The following is a 25,035-nucleotide window of genomic DNA, read 5'->3' as shown; positions in this document are numbered from 1 at the left end:
CCTCAGAGCATCGAGATGCTGCTTGGACATGTTTGCAGAGTTTGACTTTGTCCCATTCACTCCACTTATAATTTCTTTATTGAACATTCAGTACTTTTCGAAAAGCATCATTCTGACTGCCTTCTTTCAAATATGTTTTCAGAAACTTTTAGAGGAGGAGGAGGCTATTTTCCTAGCACCTCATTACCTGTTTGTGAGTGATAAGGAAAGGGAAATAATTTGTGGAATGTGTGGATAATATGGAAAGTATCTCTCATAGCAACAGTAACTATGCAAAATCCTTATTCATTCAACCTTTCTGAAGATTTTTATTAGTGATTCAGATCACATAGCTACTCTGGATGGGCAAGCAAGCATTTATTCATGTCTTTGTTTTTCTCTTTTTTAGTATTTCAAACTTGGAGCCATTACAAGCCAGTTTTTAATGTTGTATTCTTCTTTTGTCCTTTACAGATACTCTGCATATCCTTTGAATTTAAATTAGTTCTGAGCTATAGAGACAGCATCCACCAGAAAAGTGATGCTCATTAATGTCCTTTCATCTCAGTATTTCCCTTTTCTTAGCATCTGGTTTTGGTTTTAATCATATAGAATGCTATCATATCATCTGCTGAGTCATTTTGGGCAAGAAATATTTCAGGATTTTCTAATTCTCTTGCTTTACGTCAGGATAAAGATGAAATCTTTTATAGTTCTGCAGACAAGCTACCCAGCTTGCAAGATCAGCTAGTCATGTGTACTCTTGGGATACTAAAGTTTGAATCTCCAGGGGAAGAAAAAACAAAACCTGATCTGACCCATAAGCTCTCAGCTCCAAGAGTTTGCATCATCCTCAGTCCTCTCATTGGAGCTTTCTGTAGAAGAGAAAAATGACAGAGAAAAAAGGACCTGATTTCTAACATAGTGTGCCTTGAGCACCAGTCTTTTGAGTACTGGGAAATAGCAAAGCCTTCCTCCTAGCAGTGCAAGAACAGAGGAAAATGCTGATTCAATGCTGAAATAATTGGGTGATTCAGTGGTAGCAGAGGCAGATAAGACTGAGGCTTTTGAATCTGGAGACATAGTTCTGAGAGAACAATTATTACTGGTAGTGGAAAAGGTCTAAGTCAGTGATTCTGAGAAAAATCTTGATCCACAGGAGATGATGAGACCCATTGGAATACATAGTAAGGATGCTGAAGGAACTGCTGAGGTCACTGTGAGGTTCTCATTGTTGAAAGGTTATGGAGATCATGGGAGGCCCATGATGTCTTGGAAAAGGCAAATGCTAGACCCCTTTTCAAAAAGGGCCAGAAGGATTTTCCAGGGCTGTTCCATAGGCTGTTCAGCTTCACTTGTAATGGTCATCACCTTCCAGAGCAGCCCTGTGTCCATGTTGGGGCACTGTGGCCTAGGTGGTTGGAATCCTTCATGGCTGGAAAAAACTCTAAAGACAGCAGTCACCAAGGCCATCAGGGGCCTTGTGAGGAACAGCTGAGGGAGCTGGAGAAGGGACACATTGAGGGGCACCTTAGAGCAGCCTGTCGCTGTCTGCAAGGAGGCTGCCAATGAGATATCTGTAGTCTGCTCTTTGCTGTGGTGCAAGGTGGGACAATGGCACACAGCCAGCCTAGAGATTGAAATATAAGAAGTTTAGGCTTAATGTAAGGAAAAACATTTTTTTCCCCAGTGCAAGAGAATTTACAAAGAGGTTGTGCTGCTTTTAAGACCCAACAACTCCACCTTCCATAAGTACAGGAGTACAGGGAATGTTAGCACACCAAGGCACCTGTTGTGATTATTCATATTTTATTCATTCTGAAATCAAGTGTAATTTTTTCAGACAGCTCAATAATTCTATATAGCTATACATTTACTAAAATTGATTATAAAAATTTGTTGTATTTTATAGTTAAAATAAAGTTTAAGGTTGCTGAATTTTTCTGATTCTCCACTCTCAGAAAAAAAAAAAAAAAGAATGTTTAAAAGGTCTTAAAATACCTTGGCTCCTGGTCCAAGGGGAGTGTGATATTTCTGATTTAGTGATTGTTTCAGTTCTCTGTATATATATATATCATGAAAGCTATGATTTTGGGGCATTAATCAGAAACTCAACTTTATTGATGTTGTCAAATGTCCTCATATGTTTCTTATTTGTTTCCTTATACTTTCTTTAAATTCATAAAATGCCCTTCTGAGATGAGGGGTGTGGGGGTGGAAAAAGATATTATGGAAAGGATCAAACCACAAATACTGCTGGTGACCTGTTTGCAGAGTGACTTCCTGACCCTTAGAAGCTAACACTGAGATGGTGAATGAGGCCATTGAGTTTCCCTGCATACTGCATATATCTGAGCATGAAATCTAAGATCAAAATCTGGACTTATTCATTGTAGAATAACTACACTGAAACCAAAGTCAGTATGGAATAAAGTGATCAAATCCATCTGTGCAGGGACACTGATCCTCAGGCATGACCCACCTCAGTCTCCACCACCTGAGATGATGGGGTGGGACCATCTCCCTCCTGTTCAAGGAGGTTTTTTTCCTGTGAGAATGATCCAGTTCAAAGGTCTAATTCAAGCCATTTATACTGTGCTGGAACAGACCTTACCCATTACCTAATATTTCTGGGTCCTTAACATGAGGGGTTATCCAATACCTTGAACCCTGCACTGAGCTTCAGTCATTTTATTTCTTCCTTTTAAACAGATTTTTACCCTTTCCTATATTCATGTTTTCTGATTATTTATCATATTATTTTGCTAGATGTTGCTTGATAAATATTGCTAGATAAAGATTTTGCTAGATAAATAAGAGTCAGATGTGATTTTCAGGAGACAGGTCTTCTGAGCTAGGATCACCCCCGGAACAGCTTGCTGTGAAGGTCCTTTTGTATTTTAACAAAGTGGCTTGTTGTTTTGCTTCTTTCCCTCAAAAACATTATGGGAACTGAGTGTTGTCACTAAACCCTGATTTTTATCTTGAACCAAGAAAAACAGTTAGATTTTATCATGGAGTTATTGTACTGTTGAACATCCCACAATTACAGAGCATTAGTATGCACATAGCAGTATGCAAAGACTTTACAAGCATAAAATATTCAACATGTACAAAAAGGCTTTTTATAAATTTAGATACTAATTGGCCAAATACGTTCATGAAAACTAAATAGTGGCAGCAGCCTGCTATGTTTCCAATGAATCTCATTAATTAATATGCTTGAGAGATTCTTTTGTTCTTTTAATTTGTAGAAGATAAAATGACAGACTGTTTCCTCTGCCAGAGGAAATGTGACAAGTATGACCTGTTCTAAGGGTTGTTGACTTGCAGTTTCTCAGGCACTTTTGCCATACATTTATTTAGGAACCTGTGTGACCACTTGGGTATGGAATTAGGTGCTTTTGTCACCTATCTACAGTTTGAATTATGTTTTTCTCTTTACACTTCTATGTAAAACAGTGCTGAGGTCGGCTCTTTGATAGTTTGCCAAGTTTCTGATGTTCTTGCTCTGAATAAATCTCAGAGAAAATATCTCCTTCCTACAGTCATTTTAAAAAAACATAAATGTACTAGGAAATAAAATTGTGATTTGAGAAATTTGCTTAAATTCTGTCTACAAACTAGATGACATGTTCTATTTAAAACCAAAAAATTCTCATTTTAATAAAACATGAGACGCTGATTGTTCACAGGTCAAGACTTCCCCACATAGTTGCTAATGTTAGCATCAGTTAGGTACTGAAATCTGCTGGGATCTTGGAGAGAAACCATCACCAGTGTGAACCCTGAGAAAATGCTGAATTACACCACTGCTGACTCTCAGCTGTCTAGTGGTTTGGCCCAAACTCAGCTCCAGTAGTAAAAGATAAATCCCTGTGGGATTACAACTACATAATGCACAGTTGAGTTGATTTTGATATTTTTAGTTAGAGTAGAACACGTTTGTCATGTTATCTGACACTGATCTAAATCTGCACTGATTTCTTGTGATTTTTTTAATCAATATTAAATGCATGCATTTCAAACCTATCAGATAGAAGATAATATGCCAAATGAAAAACATAAAACTTATTTCTTATTCAATGTTTGCTGGAAAACATACCAAGCAGTTTATCCTTCCTTAAACACCACATTTCTCTGCTAGGTTTACTAGTGGGACTGTAATTCATCACAAGTAAAAAATATGAGAGTAAAGATAGATAATTTGAGAAGTAAAGGGCTCACCTTGAACCCTACAGCAGCTCTTCCAAGAGAGCAGAATTTATTTTTCCCTGACAAGGTGATTCTGAAGGATTGCCTTTTTGAATGAGAATATAACCAAGTGGAATAGTGTAGGCTTAGGAACACCATGTTATTGTTACATGTGATTGTAAGTAACCTGCCAGAAAACACTTTCTCCAAAAAGCCCCATTAATAAAGATGGATTGGGTTCAACTCAGTGTCTCGGTGTTCATTGAATGAGGTTCCTGTATTTGATGGTCTTTTAAAAGACACATCTCTTTCACTGCTTTACCACCATATTTGCCATCAAATTGATTTTCCTATTTCATCTATCAGAGACAGAAAAAGCATAACTTCATTTGCTTTTAGATAGTTGGCAAACTTGTTCTTCAGAACAATAAATATTTTTCTCTACTCTGCTAAGAACAAGATGCTGCAAGTCCTTTTGACTGATTTAATTTTTGTATTTTTCAAGAGGGAGAATGTGCTTAGTGACAGTTAAGGACAACTTGAAAAAAGGATACTTTATTTTTTACACATGAATAGTGAAGCTCTCTTGCGCTGAGAAAGAAAAAAGCGCTCTTTATTACAACTACAGTCTAAATTACTTAACAAAGAAAGGCTAAAAGATGCTTTCTTTTGTAGAGTTGAAATAATTATGTCTAAGGGATGTTTATTCATCTGAATAAACCCTGAGTTATTAAACTCTGCTTGGGTAAAGAAAGAGATTGCAGGGAAAGGTGTTGGAGTCAAGGAATGGCAGCACCACAGATATGACGAATACAGTGTCAGTGAAACACCAATACAAGAAGAGGGCAGCACAAGGCTAAATGTGCAAGTGAGAGTGGAGCCCAGGCAATGAAGAGGAGCAGAGCTATCAAAAATGTTTACTTGATAAAAACACAAGTAGAGATACAGAACGTCAGAAAAGCCCTGTCTCATACCATAATCCAGTTTTCTGTTAATTAACCAGCCTTCTCAGATCCTTGTTCTGTTGACAACATTCCTATCCATCACATTTGGTATTAAGACATTTTTAATTTTAAAGAACAGGGAGTGAATTTCTAGGTAATGTACCTTATTAGGAAAAATACAGAAATCTCAACTCTTTATATTGATAATTTCAGTTATAGTTTTATAGTTTTGTGAGGGGGAAAATATGGGAACATTTAGTCTGTTTTAGATACTCACTGCCTTGCAGACTGACACTTCCCCTTTCCTGCTGTCAGGATGACTTACATGTGAATAGGATGCAAAAATAGAGGGGGAAAACCTAAATATAATTTAGGTTTTAGTTGTTAGAGACTTGAGTGGGATCATGTTTTTCTAACCAATACACATCATATGTATGAACGCAAAATTATGTTTAGTGCTATCTAACCTCATACACTGAAGAGGTATCTGTTGCTTATTAGCACAACTGATGTTTCAATTCTGAATGTTCATCAGCTGCCTGTAAATTAGGATACTATCTGGAAGATGCAGGTTTGGTCAGTTTGATTTGGGGCTTTTTAGCACAATGTATGGATTATTCTATCTTTGTTAAAGGAAGCAGTTAAAAATACAATCTCTACAAACTGGACAGATTGTTAATATTTGCAACTATTCTTATTTTCTGGAAGTTACATTACATGACCTTCATATTTATCTGCTCAGTGAAACAAGTTCCCTTAAAACCATCTGCAGTAATACAACAGCTTTCTTCTGGATTTTTTTCCCACTGAAACCTCCTAGGCCTTCAGTTAGCTTGCTAGTGTCTTGCTTATGGAAGAAGTATCAGAAATATGAAACTTACATGCAAATTATCATTATCTATATCAACACCAGCCTTGATATGGAGTTTAGATATGTGTTCTTCTGAAATGTCAATGCCTGTTTTGGGAGATCAGCTGTATTTTGAAGTCCAAAACAAAACCCAGTGTCCATGGTTTTGGGAAAAGCTTCCTGGGAGGTCCTGGGTAACCCCAGGGTAAATGGAGCACTGTGTGCACTCCCAGAGCCCAGTGCTGAAAACAGAGATGTTGCAGGCTGTATAACAATGCCACCAGGTGATGGCATAAAATGTAGGGTTTGCTGCTACAGGAATTTAGTGCAACAATTATTTGCAGGTCAGCTCTGTTGTAAAGCATCATTTTCCTCCCAAGGCTAGTGTTTGGAAATCTTCAGACAAAATGAACAGATTTCTGCTCTAAGTTACATCATAAATACAATGCCTGTGTCTGGGGGCATTTATTGATCTTTTTGGGAAGAAGGGAGGAGGAGAGGAGGAACAGATTGCTTTTGTGGTTCTTTGCAATTTTTCTGGGTATCAGGAGGCATGTTTTGGTTATGGCAGAAGGATCCATCTCTTTTAACTTGCCTACTTCTAAAAAGCACAGATGAAAGAAGAATCAGGACAGTGTTCTAACACATGTCTAATGTTATTTTTGTGACACCCAAAGGCATGCAGGATGATTGTTTTAATTGTTACAATGGCAGTTTGAATTTAGGTTATTCATAGAAGGATAGAATGTTAAGAGTTTGAAAAGGACTTTAAAGATCATCTAGGCCCAACCCTCACCTCCCACCACTGAGGTTGCTCAAGACCTTATACAAACCCAAAACTGCCAGGAAAGAGGCATCCACAACCTCCCTGGGCAGCCTATTCCAGTACTTCACCACCCTCACAATTTCTTCCTAATATCTAAATTTCCCCTCTTTCAATTTGTACCTTGTTGCTCCTTGTCCTGTCGCTTTAGTTCCTGATGAGGAATCCCTCTCCAGCTCACCTGCAAGCCTTCTTCAGCTACTGGAAGGTGCTCTGAGGTCTCCTTGCAACCTTCTTTTCTCCAGGTAAAGCAGTCCCAGCTTTCCCAGGCTGCCATCTTCAAGGCCCAACTTGCTCCAACAGTTCCCTCTTATGTTGGGAACACCAGAACTGTATGCAGCACACCAGGTGTGGTCTCCCAAGAGCAGAGGGGCAGAATCACCCCCTTTGACTTGCTGGCCATGCTCCTTTTGATGCAGCCCAGGATTTTGTTGGCTTTTTGGGCTATGAGGCCATACTGCCAGCTCACATTGAGGTTTCCATCCTTCATCACCCCTGAGTCTTTCTTCATAGGGCTGCTCTCAATCACATCTCTGCCTAATCTGTGGGTGTGCCTGGGATTGGGATTGCTGTGACCCTGGTGTAGAACCTTGCTCTTCACTTTGTGGAACTTACATGAGGTTTGCACAGCCTCACCTCTAAAGCCTGTCCAGGTCCCTCTGTGTGGCCTCCCTTCCCTCCAGTGTGCTGACCACACCACACAGCTTGGTGCCACCAGCAGATCCATGCTGTCCACACAGATGTTGAACAGTTCAGCATCGATTAATGCTATTTGAGGGCAGATTTGATTCATGTGTGATATCTGTGATGATCCTGCTAGAGTAATTTATGTAGAGAAGTGCCTAGGAATGTGATTCTATCCTAGTGGGGAAATTCATATCAACGAGAAAAGGCATTTGCAACTCTGAGGAGCTTTACAGACAACTAGTGTCAGTTGCTTGTTAACGCTGTAGGCATATTAGCACAATAAACCTGTTCTCATGCAGCCTACCATCACAGCAAGAGAAAATTGAATAAACAGAGTCCCTTGCAGTATATTCAGGTAGCACTGATCAAAGTCATGCAAAACGATTAAGGATTTGAAACAATTTATTATTTAGCTGTATTCAAGTTTGTTAATAAAAACAGGATCTTAGGTTAAAGTGTAATCAGATCTCATTGCTTGAAGCGAGCTGCCCCCAAAGCATTTCCCACTCAGGGAAATGCTAGAAGGTGCTAAGTTAATGTATGATGGGGGAACCATTTACCAGTTTAATACTTGCATTCATTCCCTCTACCAGAGCTTGTTTTGTCCTGGGGCACAAGGATATAGAAGAAACATAAATACATCCCACTCTTGGAAATTACTTTTCTTGTTTAGGTGAGGGAGGGAAGATGATGTTTGCCCCTCCCTCCCTCTTTGAAATCACAGCAAACAGGTAATGCGGAATTGGAGTGTCTTGAGGTTTATGAGAGCCCTTACCTTACATGCCATCATGCCATTCTGATATTTTCTGTGATTTTGGAGTGAATCCTTCTTCACTTGAAGAAGTAGGGTTGTATATAAAATAAGTACATTATAAAACTTACTTCTCTTAGTAAAAAAAAACTTAGTAGAAGGGTACTTTGAAGACAGCTGCAATATTTATTTGCTGGTGGGTAGAGGGTTTAAACGCACTTTTTTCTTGTTGTATTAAAGTGACCTATAAAAAGACTGGTTTTGGTCTGTTTAGCCTGTAATCCAACAAACTGTTGTAATACTGCTGCCATCAATACTACAGGAACAGGTTCAGCCCAAACTATTCGATGCAGATGATTTCTGTTCATCACATTGTTTTATCCTGGGTTTTGTTTCGCTGATGCCAGCAGAATCAAGCAATTTGCCACCACCTTTCTGAGCAGAACCCCACCAGAAAGGCTGTTGAAATCAGAGAGATTAATTAGTTTCTTAAGAAATCAAGAGTCTTTCTTCCAGTTATGTAATGCTCTAAATTTTGTATTGAAGTATATACAAATTCCTGTTCAAGTGAACTGAACTGCTCGCATGGAATTCAAATTCAGTCACTGTTACTGTGGGCTAAATTAAATGGGTAGCTCTCCTCTGTTTTATGAGTGCTGATCCTCTTTGTTTTCATATGCTGATAATACCAGCAGGTAAATTAGTTTCTTTGCAAGGCAGATTATTTGCTCTGCTGTCTTATCACATTCCTTGTTCCTGATTCCAGCTCATATTTCTGGCCTGTGAACAACTCTACAAATATGTGAGGGCAGGCTGTCCTAACCAGACAAGTGAAATTTCCTGGTGAAGGGCAGTGCTGGCAGATGATAGTTTGCACCAACTGGAAATCCTAGCAGAAGTCACCAGAATTGGAAGAAACTTCAACAGATTCAGGGGTTGCAGACATGCTCTGAATACAGACCACATTAGTTTCTTCATAATAAATTATGTATGGAAACAGTCAAGTTATTAGTGTTTCTTAATGGCTAGTGATTTAGGAGTTTTTCAAATGCAGCAGATATTTATATGCTGCCATCATTCGGAGGGAAGAGAGGTTAATGCATTGCTCATCCCACAGGGAAATTAGCTGTTACCCAGTTAACCACTTCAAAGCATCAATGCCTACAAATCTGATTATCCAGTTAGATTAAATGCCTTCCATTTAGCTCTGTAAAATTTATGAATTCAGATAATTTAAAAACAACAAGCAAGCTTCACAAAAATTGGGGGCAGAGGCAAAAATGTACAATTCTTTACATACAATATAAATATGATCTGCCCTACTATGATCAGGGGTGAATCCTAGATGAAGGTATGAATCTGCACAAACTGTCAGTGTTCATAAAGTTGACTCTGAGTTCGCTTCATCAAAGCTTTAAGCAGAGTGTGCCCATCATTTCTGCACAATGCCATTCAGGAGGCTGTAGGGAGTAATGGAGAAATTGGCTTCACCTGCCTAAAGGGGATATGTTAGGAATTACAGTGATTCTAATACAAGTATGGAATTATATTGGCAGCAAAATGAGTCTGGCAGCTTCTTCCCTTCCAGGCAGGATGTGTGTGTGCATAGTGCACTGCCCAAGCAGAGCGCTGCGTGGGACAAAAGTTGTTTGTTTGTTCCCCCACTTCCTGTCACAACAGACTTGCACCAAAAGTAGAACTGTAAATTACCCCCACTGAATTCACAGCTTCAATCCAAGAACTGGAATTCCTTCTGAACTTGAATTGCTAACTTAATTGGGAATATTTAATTCAGCTTTCTTCAACTATTTACCACTGTCGGGCCCGAATGGTGTCCACATCTGCTGTCCACATTTGTACCCCACATGATAATGTTTTTTAAAAAATGGGTGCTTTTTAGTAATTGTTTAGTTTGTGTGTTGTTTTTTCTTTGAAACAGCTGCCCACGGTGGGCTTCAGCTGGCCCTGTGGGAGCTGGACCCAGCTCAGGAGGCTGCTCTGAAGACACCTGCCTGCAGATACCTGCGTTTGTGTATAAAGTGACAAACTGAGCCAAGGGGATCCAGCACAGGTGTTAAGGTATAAATGGATCCTGTACAGAATTGTGTCTCTTCTGCTCCCACAACAGCCTTTGCCTCCCTGCACAAAGCTTTGTTGTAGCAGATGAACTTACCAAATCTGCCTGTCTGTGAGGCAAGTAGGAAACGCAGCTCTTTTTTTTTTTCTTTTGTAGCAAGCTGAATGAGATCTTTAGTTGGTCTGTGAGCCATTAGGCAAGCTTTAGCTGATGTTTTTGATGTCCTGAAGTTGTAGATGTTCATGACTTCCTACAGTTTGTTTATTATTTATCTAATGTTTTGTGCTTTACAAAAGCATATTTAAAGAATTTGCTGTAAGTTTTATGTTTTGTACAGCAGTTTATGTTTTATATGAGGTGATCTCATTGGTTCAGCCAGAGGAATATATATGGAAAATGTTACGAATCTGTCCTTCATTGTGAAAAGATGAACAGCAACTACCTTACAAACTCATATATTATAACCATGCATGCTCTCGAGAACAACTATTTTCATTTTAAATATTAAAATTGCAGGATCTATATAATTTTTTGTGTGTAATAATAACTCAGTGTTATGATATTTTAAATTTACTGAAGTACTCACTCCTTAAGAGGTCAAATGTTTTTCAGTGATTCTGTAGAGAATATTAGCAGCTTCCCAACTGAGCACTGAATGTTACATTTTAAAATAAAATTTTAAAAAAAGAAAAGAATATATTTAAACTAATAGGAAAAGTCATGTTACACTTATTTGAACTAATATTCTGCAATTATGCTAGTAAGAGCTCATTGAATTAACAGGGGGATATCCAGGTTTTCCACTCTGGTCACTAGCCCAGAACTAATTTAGGCTGGTGGCACTGGGCAGGATCTGTGCCTCTGAAATGAACTGGTGATATGGGAATGGTTTCTACTGTTCAAATGTGTCATAAACCACTGTACCAATGGGCTGCTGTAGTAGCAGCTGTGGCATCAAGTCTGAAAGGTGGAGAAACATAAGGTAAACATAAGCAAGTAAACAATCTCACCCATGAAGAGGACTCTCCAGAGTGGTGTTTAACCTAATTGGTAGGAAGTCACTGAGAATGTGCTCAGGCTGCAGCAGGGCAGTCTGTCTGTCATGTTAATTAAGCAGGGACTCCAGTCTGCAGTGCTCCAGTTTAACATACCATCGTTGCCTTTAAAATCTGCTGCAGGTCATGGAGAACAGGTACCAAACCAGCTGTGTGTAACACAAGGAAGCATTTTGCTTACTCATGCCACCAAAACCTGCAGTTCAACCTCAAGGTTGCCTAACTTGTGCTTGTACCTTGGAGGGCTATCAGGAGCAATGAAACCAGCCCAAACTGGGACCATTTAAGCACCTTGAAAACAGGCCAAAAGTCAACACAATATGCCTTTTTATTTCCTTTTGCTAAATATTCAGTTGCTGTATGGTTAATGGCAAAGTAGCTATGAGTTTATGACTGCATGGTATGTTAATTTAGAAGACATGCATCATTTAGAATGTGTGTAGGGATTCAGGGACAAACTGCTTCCACCTTCAAACTGATTATATGAAGTGAAAGGTTGCTGAGGACTTTGTTTTGGTATTTTTTTGGGGTTTTTGTGAACCATCCTGGCTGGATGAAGCTGGAACAAGACCCATCCAGGCTAGTACAGAGCACGCTGCTGGCGCCTGTGGAGCAGAGGGAGTGAGCTCTGCCTCAAAGCCCTTAGAGCAGTCACTTCCAAAGGATGGGGCATGTGCATGTTCCCCGATAAATGTGTCTTCTCAGCACCCACCATATTTTGCTGTGGTTTTATTCTACCCCCAGGGCACATAGCTGGGCCTTCAGGGTTCAGATATTATTTAAATGGCTACAAGATCTGCAGATGTGACAGACTGGAAGTTTATGAGACGCAAAATGAGATGAGGAGGGATCAGGAAATTCTATGCATACAAAAAGAGATGAATAATGGTAGGATGATTTAAAAGAAAAGAAAATGTTAGTTATGTATGTGTTTACAGAAACCACAAAGACTCGAAGCTCCTGTGAAAGTGCACAGAACTCTGCCACACAGTCTGAAAATATTTTTAACCTTCAAAAATAGCACACAAACATATCAGGGGTTTTTTTTGGTGGGGGGTGTTTTTGGTCGATTGGTTGGTTTGGTTTGTGGAAGTATTTTTGGGGGGTTTTGTTGTTTTTTTTTGGTTTTTTTTTTTTTTTTGCGTGAGTGATTCCTTGCTGGATATTTTAGTCCTACTTTTCTCTTTGAGTTTGTGTTCCAAATGAGATCATTCCTGTTAGCCTATGGAGTTCATGTAGGACAGGCAATTGCAGTGGTGAACCGTGGAAACAACTTGCGTGGTGACTGCTTCTTCCTGGAATAGCATTTTAAAGGGCACAATGTGCTCACCAAGCTTACTTCTTGACATATGATGTGGATAACTTTCTCAGACATAGGTCAGGCACAAATCCTCCCATTTGACATGGCACAGCCCCCAAATAGCATTAAAGTCACGCCTGCAAATACAATGAAGTCAATTTGCTAACTAAAATTGCTAAGGACATCTATCAACTAGATTGAATTAATCAGATCATTGCCACTGTAGCAGAGAATAGAATTGTTCCTTGATGAGAGTTCTGGGCCTCCAGTTACACAACCAAAATGGCACTTTTCCACAAAGATGTCTTCAGATGGTATTTGCACGCCTACATCCCTAGCACTGCCTGGTTTCACTCATTTCTTAGCAGGGCTGTATGAATTGTGTGTCAAGCACAGATTTGGCAGTTCCAGTATGTTTTCGGGAGAGTTTATAAATACAGTGTTGTGCCTAAAATACAATGTTGTGACAGAGCTTTTCTTTTGCTAAGTAAGTTTGTTTTACCCTGTTAATCATTCAATTTTATATGAGATGTTAGCTGTATAATAATTCAGAGGAAGAAATCATACTATAGTCTATTTTAAATGAAAGTATGCCTTAGGTTTCTCAAAATATAGTAAATAATTTGTCATTACCTTTTGTCTTTCAATATCTGTACACAATAGTAGTACTTTAAAATATAAATTTAGTTACTGGTAATAATGATATGGCTTTAGAATGTCATAGTTTCACTATATAGAACTGGATGTTGGTGATGTTAATTTTTGACAGAGGAAAACATATTAGAGAAAATCAGGAAAAAACCTGAATTGATTTGAGTTGGGAGGTTTTATTTAGGTTGTTGTGTGGGTTTTTTTATTGTTCATTGATATGTCTTCTCTTGCATTCATAGACTAGGTTGATTTTGAGCTTTCAGAGGACTGGTGAGTATTTTAGTACTACCTGTTAAAGCAAGTGTAGGATTTTCTTTAGGAAATAATATTGGCAAAAGTAACAAGCTCTGAAAGAAGAAAATAAAAACCAAAATTTGACCCCAAAAAAATCCATGCAGCTGGTTTGGTCTCTCTGAGAAGGTGGCTGTTTGAGGATTTGTCTCCAATAGCCTGCTTTTATCTCCCAGGAGACGGGAAGGGGAGGAGAGAGACCTGTGACAATTGGATAAGGGAAGGTTTACATGTGACCTCTGATGCAAAGGCATGAGAGCAGCACTGTGTGCAGCTGCTTAGGTTGCAGCAGGATCTGCTTGTCATCCATGTCAAGGGCAGCCTGGCTGTCTCCAAACTATTTTGCATCCCTTCATTTCACTTTTCAGTGCTCTTATTTCTGGAAGACTGTATTAGCTTGAACAGAGATGCGCTCAGCTCTCTCTGACTTAGCTGAGAGAGGGCTGATGAAGCCATGGATGCTGAGAAAATTGGAGCAAAACAGTGATTCTGGGAGGCCTTGTAGAGCAAAGAAAATCCCATTGAATTTAACACACTCTGCAGAGCCATCTGTATGCCCATGTTACTCAGTTCATATTGTGCTTGTGAGGTGCCTTGGTTGTGCAGAATGGTTGCCCTGGGTAACTCAAGTGGTTGGGTTGTCCCCACATCCTGGAAGCAACAAAAACAGCATTGCCCTTGAGTTAATGAACTGTGCTGCCTCCTCTGTGAATTTTTTTTCCAGGCAATTTCAGATATAGTGGAAGCTAATGGATATGTTGACTTTTATTCTCCCTGGATAAATGGAGAATGAATTAAAGTTGTTGGGTTTTTGTTTGTTTTTTGTTTTCAGATAAGATAGAAGGGGATATTGAAAGGATCACCTTACTTAAGCAATGAGGTTTTATCACGAGCAGGATTGCCCTGGGCTGTAGTTTCTTTAGTCTTGTAATCTCAGTCCATTGAAGTATTCAGCTGCACTGTTATGACAGCCATTCAGTTTATGAGCTGCCACTGCCTAGATACAAGATCTAATGTACCCTATAGATCAAAGCTTTGATTGATGCAGTCATTGACACCATCTCGTGTTAAGATTTCTTCACGTCTACATGGTCCATCCAGACCAGCAAGTTTGGGATCTTTTCAGTTAACCTGTGTGAGCCTGTGTCTGTGTCAGCCCTGGGCAGGGAAGAGAGCTGAACTGATTCCTGTGCAGTACTGAGATTGTGACTCCTTTTGGCTGTCATCTGGGACTTGCTCTGCAATGTAAGTATCACTCATTCAGGCTCTGTCCTCTCCCCGGTACCAGGATGTTTTGAAGTCAAGCCCATTGCCATGCTTCAGATGAGTTGGTGTCCGCCAATTCTGTGTGTGACAGATTCTGCATTGTTTCTTTAAAGTATTTTATAAAAAAAATTAAATTGTTTCTTTGAAGTATTTTATAAATAAAACAAAGGGCTTCCCATTTATATAGTTAAAGTGCATGAAGTAAAAATTGCAGCAACCTTGAGGGGTTCCCATTTATGTAAAGTCCATGGGTAAAGAATGTCTGTAGTACCATTGCCTGGATGTCCCATGTGCCAGGACTAGGTGAGTGCAGCACTAGTACTGTGACATCTGTTACCACAAAAACTTTGTTTAGACTTGAATACCATTCCTTAACAAGGAAAATTGCTTATTACTTATTTAAGAATGGAAGAGTTGAGCATGATCTTTTCTGTTCTTACCTTGTTTTCTACATGGTTACAAAAGGTTAATTACAAAGATATCTTGTAATGAAAGCTTATCTTACCTTCCTGAACTTAGGCATATAGCTTGTAATATTAGTAGGTGTGGTTGAGGCGTCATAAGGAATATGGAAGAAAATCCCCAATTTTTGAGAGAGACATAAACAAAATTATTGACAGGAAGAGCAAAGAAAAAAGGTGGAAGAGATGAATAGGAAACTGAGTAGACCTTCTACTCCAGGGGGCCAGAATGCTGCTGATAAACTGAAGCTACTGTTAGAATACTGTTAGAATACATTTTTTGGTATTCTTAACAAAATAAAAACATAAATGGGTTTTCTTTTTCTGTATGCAAATACACAATGTAATTCTTTAAAAGTCCTATCTGTAAGGTCAAAATTATAAAGACAGTTCCTTAATTAAATATGAAGTTTATACTAGAGTTTATATGAATCCGTGATGCTTCTGGAGGCGTTGAGGAGTTGGCCAGTTCTGACAGAGACAGAAGGCCTCTCTCTGTCTCTTTGAAAGTTCATGTAGATCAGGGAGATTCCTGGGGACTGGAAATGAACAAATGCACACCCATCTTTGGAGAGAGGACCTAGACCAGTCAGGCTCCCCTCAGCAGCAGCAGCAGCCACATGCAGGCCCCAGATGCTGAGGCATGACTGTGTACACCCAGCTGGGGCTACCAAGGGCGGTGCCTGGGAAACTGAATGCATCCTCTGGCAAGGGGACTGGACCACTGAATGAAGGGACAGCAGTGGAAGCAGTGGATGCTTTGGAGTCACTTCCAGAGGCTACTCCTGATCTAAATTAGACTAGAGAAGACTCTCTAGAGATAGCTGGGTGTAGGGATCTCTAGCTGGTCAGAGTGACCCCAAGAAGAGTTTGAAAGTCTCTTTTCCCAGCCTGGCACTTAGAGAAGGAGTCAGGGCTATTCATTTTTTGGTCTCAACATTGTTTATTGTATCTTATCTATAAAAAATTTTCTCCTGCCCTGCCGAGGTCCATCCAGCAGGACTGTTCCAGGCACTCTGCCTACCCCCAGGGCAGTGTTATGTCTTTATACTACAAATTATGTATACAATGTTTACAATTACTTTTCAATACCTATCACCTATGTTAGACAGTGAGCTTCTGCTCTAAACCAATCTAAAAGTGCCAACATCACAGCAGAAGACGGAGACCAAGAAGAAGGAGAAAGGCTGGATACACCCAGTTCCCTCCATCTTGCCTCCTGTACCTCCATACCAAACACCCTAAAATCTACTTTTCCACCCCGTGATAACTTCACTAATATTCTGCCTAAACTGTTGTGGCTTGTTGATCTTCACATATAAGGTTGGTAATTTGTTCCATGGGTCATAATCAAAACCACAGGTGTTTTGGGCTCTGTGCCAGGGCTTCTGATCTCCCTGGAAGGAGTCCTGGCTGTCCTGGACAGCCAGAGGGATGTTCTGGGTTTCCACAGGTGAGGTTCTTTTTTGAGGATAAAATACTAAGCAAGCAAACAGGAATCAAATTGACCAACTCATTCAAGGCAATGGGAGCTGACCAAATGGGATATATGCAGCATTTAAGTGTTGGCCAGTGAGTCCCCTGACATTTCTTACATATTAATTCAGGCTGAGTCTGAAGTGTACAAGATATAATTTAAACACTAAATCTTCGGGGTTCTTCCTACCTAATCAAATAAGAATCAGAAATACATATGGAAGAAAATATTTTGGTCTATTTATAATGCAATTAGTCTAGACAGCTGGTTATAAAAGGAGTATTTTCCTGCCTTTTTTTTTTTTCTTAACTGAAGAAAAACTTCCACCCTATAAACAAAGGAAATAGGATAGCACCTGTGTAATCCATGCATCTGATACCACAATGTCTGTAAATGGTATTGGAGTGTAAGTAGGAAACAGATTTTGCCATTTAACACAGGGCTAAATATGAGTGTAGCATGCTAACTGGGTGCACATACAGGGTATGCAGTCTTGTTTGGAAAAAAAAGAAAACTTGTATTTCTTTAATAGACTCTTAAATTTTAAAATATGCCAGAAATGCTCTATTACTTTCTGGAGTCAACTTTGCCATTATTCAGATGAGATATGCAAGTACTATACAGAGCCTTCAGAGCAGATTTGGGGGAATTTTAGGCACACAGACAACATGTTAGGCCTCTACAGAGGAGTGAATATTTTCTGTTCTCTTCACAACTTCAGGCTGAAATCCTGAACCCAGCAAAATGGATAGAAAAATTTTGTTGATTTCAGGAAAATAGGATTTCAACTTTAGAGTTTCATCTTGTGCCTATCAAAGTGAATGAGTAATGCCATTGATTAGGGTGAGATCAACACTGAGTCATAAACCCTCTATAGTCACTAATGGTAAAATATAGATTATATCCTTTTAGGACCTTCTAGGATCTTTTTCATGTGAACTTCAAAGAAGTAATGATAAATGTCTAGATAAGTAACCTTGGTAACTTCTGAAGAGAACCGTTTTCTGCCCTCGTGAAAGTCTATGGCAGATAACACAGATTTATTACTAAGCAGAATGTATATTTTGGGGGGCTGTTTGTTGAATTCTTTTGTTGGTTTTTTTCTTCTTTATTCTTTTTTTTTTTAATGAGGCAGCAGATGTTTACTAAAGACTAATTAGAAGAAATTTGTCAGCATTTGTGGATTTGTTCCTTTCATGATTCAGGCGATAAGCCTGCTTTGTTCTTTCTCTTTTCCTCTCCCTCTTTAATGAAGTGTTTCTTAATAACTACTGATTGAAATCTTCTGCACCCATATTTGATGACAGTCAATTTGGGACAGAAAGCCCTCATTACTGAATCTGTTTCTGTCACCATGCATCTTGCAAACAGGTTGGCCAAAAGTGTGTGTTAGATCCAAAAGTGTATCTTTGCACATTGATGCACCTGTGTGTGCCTGGTCAGACTGGGATGAAGGGACAGTGCCTCACACCCTGGAGGCCCCTGGCACTGAGCTCTGGGTCACTCTGGAGGTCTCCTGCACTGCTGTGTCTTCAGGGGTCTGAAATCCCTGCTCCAGAGGCCAAGACTTTGATGACCTAATACCTTTTCCTAAGGTGCAGAAAGGTCTTTATATGACCATACCAGTGCACAGAATTAACTCACTGTATTTGCTATGATGCTGAAATAGTGCATTTCTGCAAGGAAAAATGAACGTAGAATTTGCAGGAAAAACAAAAGAAAAGGGCTGGGTCTTGTTTACTTGTCCAGTTAATGTGTCTGGGTTTGCTTACAGCTAGTGCGACTGACTGTAAGGTGGTCAAAGAAAAATAATATATTTCATATAGAATAAAAATCTCTAGCCTTGATTTCATGAGCTGTACTAATACTAGTACTTGGATTTGGAGTGTTTACTTGTTATAGGTGTTATTTTTTATTATTCCTGATTTTCCTTCAGGATTAATCTGGTTGAGAGAAATTTAGTTCAATGATGCAACTGAGCTTTCAGTGTGTTCATTATACTCAGATGCTGATCACCTTGAAATTTTAATACAGCCAGCAGAGAGCGAATACCTGTGGCAACCCATTTACATGAATGCACCAAAAGATTTCCTCCATATTCTGTGCTGGAAGACCTGATGCACTGTCACTGCAGAGAGAATGCAGGGATTTCCCCTGAGGTCGCTGTTTGGATGAAAGGTGAGAGGCTCTGCCTTTCACTTAGTACTTCAGGCCAAACCTGTTCCCCTGAAACACATGGAAATCAGCAGCAAAGGAGCTGAGTTTCTGATGTGGGGCTGCCCCTGCTGCCTCCCAGATGGTGGGAGCAGCTTCTTGACTAGAAAGTATTTCAGTTCATTATTTTCCATCAGTCAGGTCTTTCATATAAAAAGGCAAAACCCAGGGGAAATTATTTATCTTTTTAGTCATTGAACTTTGTTTTCTTGATGGTTTAGTACTATTGGAGAGCTGGCTTAATGCAAATTTCAGTATTTTTATTGTCTGCAGCAACAACGTAAAACTATATTTTTCTTCCTGCATAATGCAAGACTGATTTTCAGGATAAATGAAATTGGTTTACATTAAGTTGGATGTTTTATTAATAGTGAACAAGTTATTGTGTAGTACTGATCTTGTCTAGCTCCTCAGACTCCACAGAGTAGATATTTCTACAGGAAGTCATCTGTAGATATAGCTGGCAATCAGGCAGCAAGTAGCATATGTATATTCTCAATTTGTCAAATATTATAGACATATCATGGAAGACTACCTCAAAATCTCTTTAAAATGTCTTCTGCCTTACTGCTACCTCTGTTTGCTGGGCAGATTCCTTTTCTTCAGCAGCTCCAGCCACAGATCTCTTGTCCCATTCCTCACCTCACGTGTATTGAAATACCCATATTTTCAATCACTGCTGTCTCCCTTTGGGGAGCTGGTGATGGGGCAGCTCCAGGAGATGTGGCTGGGGATCCTCACAGCCTTGCTAGTGACTCTGCACACAAACAACCTCTCCAGTCAGTCATTATTTCTTGCTGTGAGCATTCCCCATTTGAGCCTTTGCTTCCTCATAGGTACAACCTGAAATACCAGCTGACAGGTGTCACTGTTGTGGCTCTCCTGAGGCATAAGGCACTCAGAGCAGGGATTCTGCTTCTAGGGTGCTGGCTGCCATCCACTGTAGTTGTTCCCTGTTTTGAAACATGAATAGTGGCAGATTTCTGCCTATGCAGATGACACCAGCTATTTTTACTCTGAGTTTTTTACATTATGGTTTTGTATTTGTTCATAACTGATGTTCACCTAATTTAGATTAAGTTGTTTTGATTTCTCACTTGTCCTAAATTGTTGTAGCAGCAGCAGTAGTACTGACATGCACTATGGTTAAACCCTGAAGACACATGAATGCTGAATAAGAATATGATTTTCCTTTCATATTTCCAGGGTTTGAACTCTCCTTCATAGCATGCTTCTTTCTCTGATGTCATGCCAGGCTATTCCTGATGCTTCCTGACTTAAAATTACTTGTCTGTGATTTTAAGTATACTGCTTTGCTGTGCTTCATCAGAGACATTGTTATTTTAGGAGAATCATGTTTCTCCACATCAGTAATTTAGAATATATTGGAGAGACACGTGTTTATGTGTATGCATTAATACTTTAAACTCTTATCTTCAAAATTCATGCAGAAAAAAGCCCCTGAAAATAGTGTTTTGTGAAAAGCACAGAGAGTTAGTCATCAGAAGTTACCACATTTTCCACTCTGGAAATAAACAGGTACATGAAGGCAAAACAACTTAGCAGAAAAAAATATGTGGATCACCCAATGAAGTACCTTCAGGTAACATAGGCTCTGATCAAAAAAGGGAAGAACAGGATTAAGGATTCAATTAGAGTCTTTGAAAAAATACCTGGACAAATCAGAGGACTGGGCAATCACATAGTGTATGAATTTCAACAAGGGACAGTGCCAGATTCTGCTCCTGGGATGTCTGTCCATACATCCTGGCAGCCTTGGATGTATGGACCGACAGAACGAGATACTGGAAAAGCAGTGCCATGGAAAGGGACCTGGGGATCCTGGTTAATGGCAAAGTTGAACATGAGCCAGCAGTGCCCTGGCAACCAGGAGGGCCAAGAGTGTCCTGGGGGCACCAGGCACAGCATCACAGCCAGGCAAGGGAGGGATTGTCCTGCTCTGCTCTGCTCTGGGCAGCCTCACCTCGAGTGCTGGGGGAGTTTTGGGTGACACAATATGAACAATGGCAGAGTGCTCAAGGGGGGACAACAAAGATGGTGAGGGCCTTGAGGAGAAGGCCCTTGGTCTGTTCGGCCTAGAGAAGAGGAAACTGAGGAAAGATCTCATCACAGTCTACAACTTCCTCATGAGCGGAAGAGGAGGACAGGTTCCAATACTTCACTCTCATGACCAGGACTCATGGAAATGGCATGGAGCTGAGCCAGGGGAGGTTGAGGTTGAATATCAAGAAAAGGTTCTTCACCCAGAGGGTGGCTGGGCACTGGAACAGGCACCCTAGTTAATGGCCACAGCACCAAGCCTGACAGAGTTCAAGAAGTGTTTGGACAATCTGTGACCATGTGTTTGCACATGGCATGACTCTTGGGGCTCTCCTGTTGGACTAAGAGTTGGACTCCATGATCCTTGTAGGTCCCTTCCAACTCAGAATATTCTATGATTCTATGATTTCATGATCATATGTAATTTTTCTAAATTTCCATATGACTACATCTTTTCCAAGATGTACTCTTTGCTTCTGGTATAAGCTGGTAAATCCTAGTTAGGAATAAGTGTGTCTGGTGCTGTCTGCTTGCCTCCAGAAGGCAACGTCAGTCAGCAAGAATCAAGACACATGCATATGGCAAAAATTAGTTCAGATCAGCTGTGCAATAATCTGAGCATAATTCAATCCAAATTTGGTCAGTATACAAGTAAGACACTCTGCAAGTAGCATTCGCACACAGCTGTGTTTTAGTGAGCAAGGGACAGGTCAGACCTAGAGCATTCATGTTGTGTCCCATTCCTCCCCTCATCCTCCCTGAGTGCTTTTCATCTCAGCTACCTTGTACCCATCCCCTCCAATGTGCATCCCAATGCCCTAAATTGGTGGCTGGTCCCTTCCCTATGTCCAGGAGAAGGAAGGGCTAGCTGGAGGGTGGCTCAGCAGGAGGCACCCAGGACTTCAGTGTCAGCTCTTCATGCCTTGCCTGCAGCTGCTGGGCCACTGCTGGCAGCACAGCCATAGTTAAAAGGAAACTGCTGCACTGGAAAGGCTCATGGCTCACAGAAATAATGTTACATCATGCTGGACTCAGAGGAATGGCCTTCTTGTTTCTAAAGGGAAAAAAAACAAATCAGAACAACACAATATTTCATGGCAGTTTTACACTGTAGGATAGAAAGATTTTTATTTTTTTAAAGATAATTTGATTTGTTTTAACTTAAAAAGGAGAACTGTGTGAGAAACTTCAGAGATTTGCATGTCATTTATCATTCATTGTAAGTAGGTTGGAGGGATGCACATTTCTCTTCTGTAAAACTGCAAGGTGTAGTAGCTGTCTTTAAAATCAAGGGCCTTTTTTGCTGACAGAAGATAATGTTACCTGTCTCATTAAAAAGTTGAACTGTGCTTTATGGCTATTTTCAAATATTACAGTCAGTTTCAGTGTTCTGCAAAATGTGCCTAAACATACTTTATCCTTAAAAAATGGGAAGTCATTCAGTATGGGCTTGCAAAAGCAGATTTCAGCTTGGCCTGCTGAAGAGTCAGCTGACAGCAATTTTAATGGTCTGTTAATATAGATCAAGGAATGCTGTGATGGATTTATTATTGCGGAGTTTTTTGGTTGCTAAAGAAAACAGGATGTCAGTTTAATACTGATAACTCAATTTTCATTTTCTTTTTATTTTTCATCTGGCTCAGCATTTGTTGCATTTCAAAGATAAAAAATGAATTCTCTAGCAATAACTGTGTATATGTAGAAGAAAATTTATTTTTACATTGGTTCTCACGGAAAGGAGCACTAACTTTGCTGTTGAGTAAAATCACTTATGAATTCCAAAATTCCAAAATGTATATTCCTTCATGTGATTTTAAAAGTGGATATGAAAGTTCTAATTCTTAGAAATAAAAAAAAAAAAAACCACAGTAATGTAAGTTTCTCATGTCAAAAGAAATTTTTTTTTTCTTTGAAATGTACACTTAGGTAAATGTCTCACTAAATTCAACAGGGATAATAGAAAGTCAACTCTGTTATTCTAGTTGCAGATCTGTGTATGTGCATTCACAACCTTATGTAGAAAGGTTCTGGTGAATTTATTTGGGTTGCATGATTAAATAAAAGATGGAACTTTGACCTTGCTGTGAAAATGAAGATCTGTTTTCTGATTAGTAGTTCTCAGAAGCTTGTCAAAGCTGTGGAGAAGGAATCATGGCTGATTAATGAACTTGCATTTGATTCACTTATGTGTCTGATGCAGGAAGGTGTGGGCAGGACATATACTGCCTGTGGCTAGAGCAAGCAGAGCTATTGCATGATGCTTGTGGAAATTACTCAGCTGTAAGGAGAGGGAATGAATGTAACACATTCTTTTTGCATGCATAATTTGCCATCTTTCCTCATTCATGGCCTTGTGATGGTGCAGACCATGGTGCTGCTCTGGCTTTAGCTTTAGCTTCAGCCCATGGCCCACATGCTTGGGGTTGACTGCAGACTGATGTGCTGGGATATTAAAACTCCACTGACTGAGGAAGCTTTTCTGAAACATGAACTCCACCAAAGGATATTGGATTTTTTGTACATTTATTTTCCTCAAAGAGGTAGGCTTTTACAGTTTCAGTTTCATAGGCACCTACATTTGGGGAGAACAGGCCCCTTTGCACAGAGCATGCAAACAGAAAATATGTGTTTGTAATGGACTCAGTTTCTTAGGTTTTCAAACTTGTTGTTACTTCCTCTATGTATCAGACATGAAAACCAGGTTACAAGAATGAAATTAAGGATATCAAAACACAAAAAAATAGAGTATGTACCTGCAAAAGAAGTCTGTTTAAATGTGCTAGCTTGATTAGATCTGATATAATTGTCAATCAATACTTTCAAACCCCAAAGAATATGATGTTTGCTGGAACACAGAGCAGAGTTGCAAAGCAAGACTTTGCAATTCCCTCCTCTTTTGATACTTACTTTTTAATTTACTTTGCTGGATATACCCTGCCTTTTTAGATTATGCTTTGTCAGAGATCAGCCATGTCTATATACATTAATGTGCCACAATTTAGTATGAACTTTGGAAATGCACATCAAAAAACCAAAGTTCCTATAAATCTCTCATTCAATCAACCAGTCTCTTGTTCAGGCCACATGTTCTGAAGACCTGTTAGAGATCTCTTTTTAAGTACCTTGAGCCCACCTGGTGAATCTTGCAGTAAAGGTAACATTTTCTTGTTTTCAAGCCCACTTTATATGTGATTCCCTGTTTTGTATGTGATTCATCCCCAATACCAAGATCAGCCTCTTGTCCTCTACAAGATGCCCACCTTTCCCCCACAGAAACTGCATGCTTCTGGCAGCAGTATCTGCTCCTGTGAGTAGCAATGGAGCCCTCCAAAGAAAACCAACCATGCTCTATATTTTTCCATCAGCCTCCAAACAAAGATTGAACGGAGGGGACAAAAAGCAGTAAGAGGAGCCCTCTAATGGACCTGTCAGAGGCCCCTGGCCCCAGCCTTGCCAAGTATGTATGCCCAGTGCACAGCATCTGTCCTAGCTCACACCCAGGCTCTGCTAGGTCTGGCTTTTGAGATAGTCCAGTTCTAACTGAGGAAACTTTAATTTGTCTGTGCAGCATAGAGTGAAAAATTATGTGGGTCAAACTGACTCCAGGTGGAAAGTGTAGGCCATTTCATTTTTTTTTCCTGAGAATCCTCCTACACATGAAGGTTTGTGAGCCCTGAGGGAGCACAGGTTGTGGTACTTTGTGGGTCACTACATGGGAGTGACCAAGGCACTCCTGTGCCAATTTTTTATCCCAAGGTGCCAGTGAGTATCCAATGCAGACTGCTGCAAAGGATCAGCAGTCCTGAGGTCTTAGTGACCCCCTTATGCCTGTTAGGACTTTCTTCCAGCACTTTTGAGTGCACCCAAGCTTATGCATGGTGTCTACATGTCTACATCATGTCTACATCTTCACCCACATTCTCAGGATCTGGGCATGTGGGTGAAGATGTAGAC

At 39.8% G+C, this 25,035-nt stretch overlaps 1 protein-coding gene across 11 annotated transcripts in view; it reads left to right on the top strand.

The window, feature by feature from the left end:
* The window catches only part of OXR1 (oxidation resistance 1), a 260,724-nt gene that overhangs the window by 137,629 nt on the left and 98,060 nt on the right, over nucleotides 1-25,035 (top strand). The window lies entirely within an intron of this gene.

Source organism: Zonotrichia leucophrys, chromosome 2, assembly GCF_028769735.1.
Source record: "Zonotrichia leucophrys gambelii isolate GWCS_2022_RI chromosome 2, RI_Zleu_2.0, whole genome shotgun sequence".
NCBI lineage: Eukaryota > Metazoa > Chordata > Aves > Passeriformes > Passerellidae > Zonotrichia > Zonotrichia leucophrys.
The sequence above is the reverse complement of the archived record's forward strand: the minus strand, read 5'-3'. Positions and strand labels throughout refer to the sequence as shown.